We start from the raw sequence: 13804 nt of genomic DNA on the forward strand, positions 1-13804 counted from the left end.
ATGACATAACCTTGTCTGCCACTGATCAATAGTGCCGCTTCACTCTCAAAAGAACTGAGTCTTGGGATATAAATTACAGGGTCATAGGGCGCCTGGGTGTCTCCGGAGGTTAAGCATCCGACCTTGGCTCAGATCATGATCTTGTGGTTCATGAGTTCAAGCCTTGCGTCGGATTCTCTGCTGTCAGCTCAGAGCCCACTTCGGATCGTCTGTCCTCCCCACCCCTTTCTGCCCCTCCCCTACTGGTTCTCTGTCTCTCTCTCCCAAAATAAATAAAAGCTTTAAAAAAATTACAGGGTCACACCCACCATACCCTTGGTGACTGAGCTTTTCGGCAGGTGAGACCTGGCTCTTGATTCCTGTAGACATTGTTGGAGTTTAAGACAGCCTTTCTACTTCCCTGGCCTGGACTGTCCATTTTTCCAGCACTTTATAGCTTATAAGAAAGGGGTGGACAGCCAGACAAGCTCTTCCTCTTCCATGAAGACTTCCCTGAATTCTGAAACCTCAGAGGAGCTCATGGTCCATACCACACTGTTTACTTCTTATTTTGTGGGATTATTTGTTCTAATTTATTTTTAAAAATTGCGGTAAAATACACATTAGTAAAATATATCATTTTAACCGGTTTTAAGTGTGCAGGTCAGTGGCATTAAGTACATTCACACTGTTATGCAACCATCACCGCCATCTGTCTCCAGAACTTTTTCATCCTGCAAAACTGAAACTACACCCATTAAAACACTGACTCTCCCTCCCCTGCCCCCGTTCCCCCCCGCCCCCCCCCCCCGCAGTCCCTAGCAACCACCCTTCTACTTCCTGTCTCTATGAATTTGATGACTCTAGGGACCTAGTACAAATGGAATCATCCAGTATCTGTCTTGTCGTGACTGGTTAAATTCACTTAGCAGCATGTGCTCAAGGTTCCTCCACGTTGTAGGAGGAATGTCCTTCCTTGTTAAGCTGTTCCCTCTGCTTAAGTTTTATGTAAATGCTCTGAGGACAAGGGCATCCTCGAAGGCTGCCCTTGTGTGTGGGTCTCACACAATATGGCCATGATTTGACGGCTCAGTCAGTATCAATAGGTGCACGATGGGCAGATTAGAAACTTTTAGGGTTGTGACTGCCCTGAGAGTAAGGCCAGAGGGGGCCCCAGGCGGGCTGTGGCTTGCTCTCTGGTGGCATTTGAGCTTTCGACCACACCTGTGCTTTAGTTTTGCCATAGATTAATGATTGACTTATTATGTGGAATCAAGGGGTAGATGTTACTACTGTGTCTCATCAGTTCAGCAGCATCGCCCTTCAATCAGGGTGTGTGAGTGTGAGGGTGTGAGTACATGCCAGTGAGTGCTTGTGTGAGTGTGAACATGTGCGAGCACGAATGTGTGTGAACTTAGGTGAGTGTGAATATGCGTAAGCGTGTGAGGAACGTGTGCAATTGTGAATAACTAGGAGAAAGTGTGTGCGTGTGGGTGTGGGCATGCGTGTGTGAGTGTGAATGTGCATGTGTGTGTGAGAACATGTGTGAGTGTGTGAGTGCGTGAGAAAGTGTAGGGGGTGGGCCGCCTGGGTGGCTCAGTCGGTTAAGCGTTGGACTTTGGCTCAGGTCATGATCTCATGGTTCGTTGGCTCTGTGCTGACAGCTCAGAGCCTGGAATCTGCTTTGGATTCTGTGTCTCCCTCTCTCTGCCCCTCCCCTGCTCACACTTTGTCTTTATCTCTCTCTCAAAAATAAATAAACATTAAAAAAATTAAGAGAAAAAAAAGAAAGTGTGGGGGGGGGTCACTCTGCAGTTACAGGGTGGAATGGGGACAGTGGATGATCTCTCTTCCCATTCACTCGGCCTTAACATGAGCACTGGGCTTAGAGAAATTATGGATAAGCTAAATTCTAGATTTGAGATTCTAATGGGGCTTCAGTGGTTCTAAATGGAAAGAGGAAACAGTTTTGAGTTTCTTTCTCTCACTCTTTATATGAAGGTGTATTCTCTTCAAAGGACAGGAAGGAAGGTGCTAGATCTGGGTCTGTGAGGTCTTTTATCTTTTATGGCCAAGAGAGTCCCCATACCCTGGATGATGGAGGGGTGGGTGGGGGGACGAGCTAGGTGGGTGATGGGGATTAAGGAGGGCACTTGTTGGGACGAGCACTGGGTGTTGTATGTAAGAGATGAATCACTGAATTCTACTCCTGAAACCAATACTACACAATATGGTAATTAACTTGAGTCTGAATAAAAAAAAACAGAGAGTCTTCGTACCCTGATCCTTCCTTTCTGTGGGACAGCCACTGTCCCATGTGCTTATGTCAAAACATTCAGGTGAGGGCTTTCATCATCCTGCTTTACTGTTCTGGAAAAGGAGGCACAGACAGGTTAAATGATGTGCACGTGGTCACAAAGCTAATTCAAAGAAAAGCAGTCTTGCTTTGTGGGTGAGGTTTGATTAGGACCCAGTGTGGGGTCGAGTTTGGGCTTTTCAGCCTGGGAGGTATCCTGGTACGTCTGGTTCAAACTGCATCTGACTATAAGGAAGTGGCTGTAAAATGTCTGCTCTGGCAGAAGCCCAGGTCTGGCACAAGCCCACGTCTGGCACCTTGACCCTGCCACTTTCAGACAGAGGCCTGGTTCTGGCCATTCAGCTTGCTTTTCTCTCACTTAGCGAGAGGGCACCTACAGAAGGAGCCCTGCAAGATGGTCTTGCCAGCCCTGCATATGCAGGGTCTCAGCGTCACCTGGCCGCATGTCAGGGGAGCTGGTTTGCTCTGAGTTTGACCTGGAGTTCTAGCTGGGCCTGGTGACCCTGACACTGTCCCGGCCCTCGTGTGGCATCGGTTCAAGTCCTGATATCCACCTGGTGTTGCTACAGCTTCTCAGAGGCCCACAGCTATGCTCAGCACTAGGAACACTGCCCATTCCAGAAGCTTCCCCTCATGCATGGGAAACACATTTTCCCGGGTGGAGGAGGGGAAGGTGGCGGCCATGGTCTGAGTTCATCATTTGGTGGTATTCTCTTCTTGTTACTGAGCTCTTGTGAGTTACTGAAAACCAACAGGAAGCGGGCAGAGTTTGAGCAAGGAAAACGGAGCCCCGCGCTAGGGCACTGCCGCCTCTAAGATGCCATGTGCTAAAAGGTGCATGATGCCCCTGGAGCTTTGTGACACAGGGGTCTGCAGAGGCTTCTCTGTGGAAATGCATGCAGGGCCTTGATCGATCACCCCAAACCAGTCAGAGATGGGCACAAGATCAGAGCTAGAAGAGTTCATGTGTGTATGTATTTATGTATGTGTGCATGTGCATGTGTGTGTGTATGAATGCGTGTCTGTGTGTCTACGTGCATATATGTATATGTGTATATGTGTGTATGCATGCATGCATGTATTGTGTAAGTCTGTGCATGCATGTGTGTATGTATGTGTATATGTATGTGTGTGTATATGTGTATATGCATGTATGTGTGTATGTATTGTGTGTCTGTGCATGCATGTATGTGTGTATGTGTATGTATTGTGTGTCTGTATGTGTATGTGTATGTATACATGTATGTGTGCATGTATTGTGTGTGTGTCTGTATGTATGCATGTGTGTATGTGTGTGTGTGTGTGTGTATGTGTGTGTGTGTGTAGCAGTAAGGTGTAGGTTCCAACCTTTCCTCAGATGTTGGGAAGAAGCCATGCCTGCCTGTATCTGCTCCCAGCCTTTCAGGAGCTCCACAGATCCGGCCTGTAGCACAGGCTGGATGATACAGGAGGCCTCTGGCTGTCAGGCCTGGAGCTTGTGTGCAGGTAGAGGAGCCCTGGGCCTGCTGCTGTGCAGCCTGAGTGTGCAGGAGGAGGAGGAGGAGGAGGAGCGGTGGAGGGGGAGGAGAAGGGGAGGAGGAGGAGGAGGAAGAGGAGGAGGGCAGGGGAGTGAGCAGAGTCTAGGGTGGGGTGGGCCTGGCAGTAGCTTTCAACCTGCTGCCCTGAGGGCGGGGCTTGGGCAGATGGGCCCTTGGGTCCCAATCCAAGTTCCTTTTTGAACAGCACAAAATGGTTCCGAGACAGGCAGAGAGTCTGGTTTTACTCCTTCTGTCGCTAGGTTGTAGAATCTGTAGTGCACATTTACATTCTAACCTCAGGCAGACATACTGTTTGTTGCAGAGGCTCTAAGCGCTTTTCCCGCACTCTGCCAGCCATGAAAGGTCATCTGAGGCTGGGCTCACTCACACAGTCCCCAAGGCTGATTGTGGGACATGGGTCATGGGCCTGCTGCGTAGCTGTCATGGTACCTGCTCAGAGACGTCTCCCAGCTGGTGGTGGTTGGTGCTGGGCCCAGGTCCCCACCTCTGCTGCCTGTTCAGTGCCCCTTGAAATGCACCCAGAGGTGTCTGTCTTCTGGCAGGGCTCTGACCTCAGGGCGGTGGGGCTGGGGAGGTCTTGGGGAAGTGGGGGTGGTGGCCGTGCATGGCATGGCGGGGAGAAGGCCCCCATGAAAGGCTGTCCTCTGTCTATGGAGCCTGTGGGTCTCCAGAGCTCGCTTGCACAATGCTTCCTGCGAGCGTTTTCATCATAGGCTTTAGCAACTGTCATGTCAGCATATGACCTTTAAAACTGTTGAAAAGGAGCCACTTCTGGAGAATGTGCTCACGAGGAGCAACCCTTCTCCCTGCCCCCTGTTTGCTGCTCAAGGACGTGCCTGCCTGCCTCATGGGCTAAGGCAGCCTGCCACTGGTGGCCTAAGTCGGACCTGGAGCCCATTGCTTGGTCACCTGGCATCTGGTTTTATTGTAGTATTATTATTATTAATTGTTATTGTTATTTTGCCTCAGCTGTCTTCTGTGCATGTGGTAGCGAACTTAGCATCTCTTTATCTCCATGAAGACCCAAGATCCACACTCTGTTTCTCCCTCTGACCCTGCTGTCGCCTCCAGGGACCCCCTGTCTCCAGCAGCTGTCCCCTGCCACACACATGCATGCAGACATTTTCTGAGCCTCAGTGGGGCTCCCTGAGTGGCCTTCTCCCAGGCACATAAGGCCGGGATTCAGGTGGAAGGGAGAACACAGGGCATCACTGATGGGATCCAGCACTGGAGGGTACGGGGTGGGGGGGAAGGGGAGGAGAGGGGAAGGGAACCCTTTCTGAGGAAGGAGAGGTCAGAGTCATTGCCATTGCTGTAAGACACCAGTGGGAGGGATCCCTAAATTCAAGGCAGACCCCAGAGCCAATTAGGGAGATGGGTGGTGGGGAGACCTTTTCTCTTTGTCATTCTGATTTTGGTGGTTCTTCCCTGGGCCATTGTGCAGCTCTTTGCTGAGTTCTTGGGGTCCTTCATATTGGAAATAGGGGATTCAGAGCTTCTCCTAGGTGGACCCAGGGTCAGCCTGCTCCTATGCTTGTGCTGGAGTGGGACAGCTCCGGGTAGGGCAATCACCTTCCCTCCGCCACGCCCCTTTCCCCCCAGCCTCTGGAGCTTCCCCTCCCCCCCATTCCCCACCCACAGCCAATTAACTCCCACTTCTACTGGCTCTACCTCTCCATCATTCTTGCTGCACATCCACTTCTTTCCATTACCCCCAGTTCAAGAGTCAGCAACCTGCAGCCTGCAGCCTAGGTCTGCCCATCCACTGTTTTGTAAATAAAGTCTTATGGGAAAATAGCCACCCTCCTTCATTTGCATACCTCCCCTGCTTGCTTTTTTGTTGCAATTGCAGAGGTGAACATGTGCCCCATATTTACTATCTGGCCCTTTTACAGAAAACTTTTGCCAACCCCTGCCCTAATTCATCCTTATCCTCTTTTAATGGGATTATTGAACCATCTTTCCAACTGCTGTCCCTCTCCCCTGTCTGGCTCCCTTCCAATCCATTTTGCACTCTGGTGTTCCTAAAATAACAATCTGCTGACGGTACTTTGCCATTTGCTTCACTGGCTCCTCAGGCTTTCTGGATGGATTCTTAATACCTTCTCCTGGTTTGCTGGGTTCTTCCACCTGGCTCCATGTTCAACCACATGTGGCTTCCAAGTGCACTACGTTCCCAAGGCACCTGGGCCTCTTTCCCAAGGTTGAGTTGTTTCCTCTTCCTGGACTGACCTTTCTCTCTGCTCTAGCCTGACATGCTCTCATTCCACCTTTCTCAGGAAAGCCTCTTGACTTCTACAGACTGGGTTAGGAACCTCTTCTATGCGCTTTCATGGTGCTCCAGAACTCTTCCTTTATAAGATATATCTTGTTAGAGTGACATTGTTTATTCATTCACGCACACATGCATGCATGCATTCTCCATATAGATCAGTCATTCAACTAAGGATCTGGATTAAAAAAAAAATCCCAAGCTCCCTGATGTTCTCAGAGCTTATAGGCTGGTGGAGGAAATAGAAATGAACCAATATTAAGAAGTAAGATGGAGAATATTAAAGAGGAGAATACCCTAAGGTAGAAAAAAATAAATCAGGCAGGAGGAAATGAAATACCCTGAAAGTGTTGACATTCTAGATGGGGTGACCAGAGATGACCTCATTGTGAAGGTGGTTTGGGGTAAAGGCTTGAAGGAAGGGAGGGAGGGAGCCATATAGGTATTTAGGGAAGAGCATTAGAGACAAAGGAAACTTAAATACAAAGATGGAAGGCAAGAGAACATCCATCTTCCGGTGTGTTTCAAGACCAGACTGGTGTGGCTGGAGGGGAGACAATGGGAAGGAGGGTTGGAAGGCCTTGTAGGGCTGTGCAGACCTTGACCTTTATTCTGAGAGGCATGAGACCCCATGTAGCTCTCACTGTGTGGAGGAGTGGCACAGGCTGAGTTGAGTTATAATAGAGTCATCCTAGCTGTGTTCTTAGGCAGTAGGCAGATAAGGTCCTTGAGGTCAGGTATCATGCCTGCGGACCTTTATTCTCAGACAGCACTCTGGCTCATAGAAGACCACAACAGGTGTTTTACAAGTGGGCAATGAACGAACGAATACATGAATAAATGCTATCTCTCCACAGCTGGGTCCTGACTCCTAAGGGCTTGTGAAGTCTTCTCACTGTTAAAGGGAAGCTCTGGTTGCAGATGCTGCCAACAGCCAATGTTAGCTGTCTGCTTGGACGTCACTATGGCAGCAACACACATCCAAACCAGTTTTCCTTGTTGCCACAGAAAGGACTGTTTAATGGATCCATGTCACCCTGAGGGAAGATTTCAGGGGTGTATCATATAGCATTGACCTTGGCCCTGCCCTGTGCAATGTTCTGCTCAGTGACAGAGATGAAGCTACAGAGAGTTATTACCAAAGTTAGAGATGGAGGTGGGAGGGATAGATGATTTGTTGATGGGACAGACTCAGGATTTAAAACTATCTTTGTAGGGGGCACCTGGGTGGCTCAGTCAGTTAGGCACCCAACTTCGGCTCAGGTCATGATCTTGCAGTTTGTGAGTTCGAGCCCCTCATCGCTGTGCTGACAGCTCGGAGCCTGGAGCCTGCTTCAGATTCTGTGTTTCCCTCTCTGCCCCTCGCTTGCTCATGCTTTTTCTTTCTCTTTCAAATAAATAAACACTAAAAAGACATTAAAAAAACCCCTAAACTATCTTTGTAGGTTCAAGATTCCAGCCAAGAGGCCCTATCTGTAGGAGAAGGTAAGTAGAGAGCCATATTAGGTTCTATGTCAAAGCCAAAAAAATCAACTGCAAAAATTGAATTGGGGATATGTAGCTTTAGTAAGTGATAAACACTACCTGAGTTAAAAGTGTAAAGCCATCTTCAAAAATCCTAAAGCAATGTTAGAAGCCATTCTAGAAGTGTATTCACAGATGCCAATTATCTGAGAGTTGTAATTCTCTGACTGGGTAAGGCCACGCCCAGGACTTCACGTCCAGGCCTGGATTAGACACCTAAAGAGTGCTGTGAACACGCTGGAGGGTGACAGAAGTATACTGAGAGAACAGTCGGTGTCTGGTGAAGAGGAGTCTGGGGGTGAGGTCCTGATTGCTCTCTTCAAAATGTCTGAAATATCGGGGCAAAAGGGCTTAGTTTTGAGAGTTTTTCTGAATGGCCTTAAGGGGTTGAAATAGGGCCAGTTATGTGAGTTCAACTGATGGAAACACTGTCTAAACATCAGATGGGTTGCCTCAAGGCCTCTTTCTGTGGGGGTGAGGCGGGGGGTGGGGAGGAACAACCGTGGGCAGAAATGCTTAAGCATCAGAGAAGCACTTTTACTAGATAATTTAAAAACCCCTTTTCACACTGGGATTCCATGCTTTTTTTGCTTCTCTATTACTGTGTGTGGCGGAATCTGATAGTTATTCCTTATATCCACTTCGTACTTTTTCTTTAGTACTAAAACCCAGTATTTTTAACATGCTTTCTGCATGGAACAAGGTCTACTTTCCACAACCTTCCTTGGAACTAGGTGGGGCCAGGGGCTAAAACTGTGGCCAGTGAACTAAAAGTGGAAATATCAAGTTCAACTTCTGGGAAGTAGTAGTCAAGAGAGGGGGTATACTCTTCTTTCCCCTTCTTTTTTGCTGTAGGCTGGAATGTGGATGTGGTGGCTGGAGTGCAGTAGTCATTTTGGGCCATAAGGTAGAAAGTCTATGTTGATAAGGAGCCTGGGTTCCTGATGATTGGGGCTGTTATTAGAACTCTAGTCTGTTCACCTTTCTTCTTCACTATGTAAGAACATAGTAAAGTGCAAACAATGTGTTTGTAACAAACCACAGTTATTTTGGGTTTTCTGAAACTTAGGAACCCACTCATAACTAATCTACCATGGAAAGTACACACACACACACACACACACACACACACACACACACCCGAAGGAACACTATTGAAATGAAGGACATGGGCTTCCCAGTTGGATTGCTTTGCTCCAAATTCTAGCTCCACTACTTTCTAGCTGTGTGCCATTGGACAAGTTTCTTCACCTCTCTGTGCCTCAGTTTCCAAACTTATAAAATGGGAATGATATAACAATTATGCAGTTTTCGTTTGTTTTTAGAGAAGATTAAATTAGAGAATACATTTAAAAACATAGAACAGTGATTGACCCATAGCAAATATTTGATACATATTAGCTATTATTATTTTTAAAAAATTATTTGTTTTGAGAGAGAGCAAGGTGGGGGGAGAAGAGAGAGGAAACAGAGAATCCTGAGCAGGCTCAGCACAGAGGCTGATGCAGGGCTGGATCCCATAAACCATGAGATCATAACCTGAACTGAAACCAAGAGTCAGATGCTTAACCAACTGAGCCACCCAGGCACCCCTTAGCTATTATACAGACATAGTCCACATGTTTGTTTGTTTATACTTTGCCTCTCCATACTGACAACTGTAGAGTTGTACTGTTTTCTCTTATTCATTGGTTCATTTGATAACTTTCATTAATGTCACAAGAAGAAACAGTAGAAGAACATTCAAAATATGCATACACAATCAAGATTTAATCTTTTTTTTTTTTTTTAAATTTTTTTTTTTCAACGTTTATTTACTTTTGGGACAGAGAGAGACAGAGCATGAACGGGGGAGGGGCAGAGAGAGAGGGAGACACAAAATCGGAAACAGGCTACAGGCTCTGAGCCATCAGCCCAGAGCCCGACGCGGGGCTCGAACTCACGGACCGCAAGATCGTGACCTGGCTGAAGTCGGACGCTTAACCGACTGCGCCACCCAGGCGCCCCAATCAAGATTTAATCTTAAGACAGTCTGCTTTAAGACATGAGGTTAAGGAATGAATTGTATCTAGAAGGGTGGGTCATTAGGATTTGCTGTGTGTTCTGAATTTCTTCCCTGTTTGGATTACTCATTTCTAAATTGTATACGAAATACAGATTTCATAGTGGTAAGCAATAATTGGTACCTAGAAAAAGAGTTTACTTCTCTCTTAAGGTTGTCTTCCAGAGTTTCTTAAGAAACCCAAGTTGGAACTTTATTTATTTATTTATTTATTTATCCATTCATTCATTCATTCATTCATTCATTCATTCATGGGATGTATAGGTGAACAAAGAGGGGTACACACCCTTAAGATGATCCCAGCTAACAGAGAAAGCAGACATACTTTCTGTAGCTCTCTGGACGTGCCTCTTCTTATGTCTGGTTTTCTGGACCGTGGGTGTCAGAAGGTGAGTAAGAATTTGCCAGGAAGGAAAGGTGGGGTGGCACTTCTGGGAATTTATCCCCCAGAGGCACCTGCACATGTGTGGAAGGATGTACATACATGGTTATTCATGGAAGAGTTACTTATATATAGTAGGGGAATTCTGGAACCCGCATGTCCATCTACAGAGTCCTGGATAATCTATGGACATCCTCAGAGTGGAATACTATGCAGCTGGAAAAAGAAAGGGGTTGCTGTCTGTGCACTGCTGGAACACACTTTCCAGAATATACTATTAAGTGAAAAAAGAGGCAAGGAGCAGTGAGCATAGATAGTTGGCTACATTCTGTTTAAGAAAAGTGTGGTGGAGTTAGAGTATATATCTCTCTCTTTCTTGTATTTGCAGAAAGAAAGATTGGAAAGATAAACCAGGAACTAATAAAAGGGATCATGCCCTAGTAGGGAGGGGGGCGGGTAGCGGGAAAGGAGAGGAGCACCTGGTCAAGGTGTGAGCAAGACTTCTTACTTGTTCTTTATTATTTTGATTTTTGAACTATATAAATACATTATCTACTCCAATATATAAAATGCAGTGTAATAAGAAAAGGGAGGGGTGCCTGGGTGGCTCAGTCAGTTAAGCATCCTACTTTGGTTCAGGTCATGATCTCTCGATTCATGGGTTCAAGCCCCGCATTGGGCTCTGTACTGACAACTCAGAGCCTGGAGCTTGCTCAGATTCTGTCTCCCCCTCTCTCTCTGTTCCTCCCCTGCTTGTGCTCTCTCTTTCTCTCTAAAAAATACATTAATTAATTAAAAAAAATAAATGGGAAGAACATTCTCCACAGAGAGATTAGCATGTGTAGAGGTTCAGAGGCATGGGACAGCACTACAAGGGAGCAAAGTTCTCCCTAACTTTATTATTTTTTAATGTTTATTTATTTTTGAGAGAGACAGAACACAAGCAGGGGAAGGACAGAAAGAGGGAGACAGAGGATCTGAAACAGGTTCTGTGCTGACAGCAGAGAACCTGATGCAGCTCGAACTCATGAACCACGATACCATGAACTGAGCCAAAGTCTGATGCTTAAACAACTGAGCCACCCAGACACCCCTCTCCCTAACTTTAATCTAGAGTCTCTCTGGCGGGGCCTCCAGAACTATTTGTTGTCTCTGTTTTTGATTTCTGGACACCTACTGGGATAGAAGTTCATTAAAAATATGGGACTTTGTCAATCTTACAACCATATGCAAATTACCTTTGGTTGCCTGATATTGTGGACTGACTCTCTGAGATCTCTTGCTCATGTGTATCCCAGCATCCTCTGAAGGAATAACCCCCTCCTGTTTCCCTGACATTGTTCTGCTTACCACCTGGGGTCCTATGCTCTCCCTTTCCTTCAGTTTCCTGCACCAGGAGTCATTCCATCTCTCTTCAAGAAAACAAAAAGGTATGGTTGGCCAACAAAAGAGAAATTATGCATTTAAATAGAAATATATAGCTCTGAATAAAATTACACATCAACATAAATCTATACGCATACATGCATAAGAATATAATGCATATGATTATACTTACACATCCACACAGAAAGCTACATGAGATGTACAGTAGATATATTTCACCTGTTAAACAGGAACTGTATAGTGGGTTTTCTAGAATAGCAGTTTTCAAGAATTTTAGCTTGCATACCTTCTAAAGGAATTTAAAAAAACCCTCTTTAACTTGTATAAGTCAACATCTTATGATAATTTTTTAATCATAAATTCAAATAATTGCCAAGGATGTAATTTTTGGCATAATGTAAAATGTTGACATTTTAAAATAAAAATATTGCATGTCTTTAAAATATGAGCCAAATGGAATTTATTTTTTTATTTTTTTTTTAACGTTTATTTATTTTTGAGACAGAGAGAGACAGAGCATGATCAGGGGAGGGGCAGAGAGAGAGGGAGACACAGAATCGGAAGCGGGCTCCAGGCTCTGAGACATCAGCCCAGAGCCCGACGCGGGGCTCGAACTCACGGACCGCGAGATCGTGACCTGAGCTGAAGTTGGACGCTTTACCGACTGAGCCACCCAGGCACCCCAAGCCAAATGGAATTTAAATGTTGTGATGATTTGATACTTGCCATATTTTAAATTACACCAAGAGTTGTTATTGTTAACATTCAGACATTTTTTTGTCTTCCCCTTTTTCTCTGTGGATTCCTATCTCTATTCCATTTCTCTGTAGATATTTATCCTAATGTAGTAGGTTTTTATGTTTGAAAGTCTTTTATTGGTTTCGTAATTATCAAATCTATGTGTGTAAATTGCAATGTGATATTTGTTTTGTTTCCTGTGACAAGTTGCTAAATGGTGAGTCTTTTTTTTTTCTTTAGAATTAAATGAACACCAGAATAAATAGTAGAATAAGATATATTTGCTTTCTCTCACCTCAAGAATGGTGTGTAGCAATAATCACAGCCCTAAAACAGGAAGCTCAGGAGTCTGTGAGCTGGCTGAGTGGCTCTTTAGTCTAGAAGGGCTCAGCTGATGGGGCTGGGCTGGCTCAAATGTCCATAGCCAGCCATTTGGATGGCTGGAATGCCTTATTTCTGCTGCACATGATTTCTCACTCTCCAATAGGCTATCCTGGGCCTCTTCCTGGGGTTGTTGGGCAGGATCCCGAGAGTGGGTGTGGCCAAACAAAACCTCTCATGCACAGCTTCCAGGCTGACTCATTGCACTTCTGCGACTTTCCATTGGCCAAAGTAAGTCACAAGACCAGCCCGTACTTTGGGGCGGGGGAAATACACTCAACTTTGATGTGAAGAGCTTCAAAGTCACATCGCAGGGACAATATTTTGTTAGATTTATGCTAAGTATTTCATTGCAGGGGGTGCCAAAGTAAATGGAATTGTGTTTTTTATTTCAAATTTCACTTGTTCAGGGCTGGTGTATAGGAAAGTGATGACTTTTATACATTAACCTTAAATCCTGCAACCTTGCTGTAATTGCTTAATGGTGTTAGGAAATTTTTGTTTATTTTCAATTCTTTCAGATTTTCTGCATAGATAATCATGTCATCTGTGAACAAAGACAGTTTTAGTTTTTCCTTCCCAATCTGGATACCTTTTATTTCCTTTTCCTGCCTTGTTGCATCATCTAAGACTTCTAGTGTGGTGTTGAAAAGGAGTGGTGAGAAGGGACATCCTTTTCTTGTTCCTGATATTCGTGGGAAAGCTTTGAATTTCTCACCATTAAGTATGATGTTAAGTTGTAGGAATTTTGTAGAATTCTTTATCAAGTTGAGGAGGTTCCTCTCTATTCCCAGTTTACTGAGGGTTTTTTTTTTTTTAATCATGGATGAGTGTTGGATTTTGTCAAATGGTTTTTCTGTACCTATTGATAAGATTGTGTGATTTTTCTTTTTTTAGTCTGTTGATGACATTAATTATTTTTTGAATATTAACCAGCCTTTCATGCCTTAGAGGAATCCCACTTGGTTGAGTGTATAATTCTTTTTATACATTGTTGGATTCGATTTGCTAATATGTTGTTGAAGAGTTTTGCATCCATGTTTATGAGAAATATTGGTCTGTAGTTTTCTTGTAGTGTCTTTTTCTGGTTTGGGGTAATGCTGGCCTCATAGAATAAATCAGAAAGTATTCTAGTTCCTCTTTTGGAATAAGATCTTGATTATAAAGTTGGTAAGAAGATGTTTTAGACTATCTTATTAAACAACACATGAAATCTGAAAGAAAT

General features: G+C 45.0%; 1 long non-coding RNA gene across 1 annotated transcript in view; it reads left to right on the forward strand.

Moving 5' to 3' along the window:
- LOC121020485 (uncharacterized) overlaps positions 1-8854 on the forward strand; it is a 33802-nt gene extending 24948 nt beyond the window's left edge. The window contains exons 3-4 of the long non-coding RNA XR_005786153.1: positions 7552-7591; positions 8486-8854. This is a non-coding gene — a long non-coding RNA (uncharacterized LOC121020485). The remainder of the gene's footprint in view (positions 1-7551; positions 7592-8485) is intronic.
- Positions 8855-13804: the final 4950 nt, after the last annotated feature.

The sequence above is a fragment of the Herpailurus yagouaroundi genome, unplaced genomic scaffold (genome assembly GCF_014898765.1).
Source record: "Herpailurus yagouaroundi ecotype Mexico unplaced genomic scaffold, PumYag 250, whole genome shotgun sequence".
In the NCBI taxonomy this organism is placed as follows: Eukaryota; Metazoa; Chordata; class Mammalia; order Carnivora; family Felidae; genus Herpailurus; species Herpailurus yagouaroundi.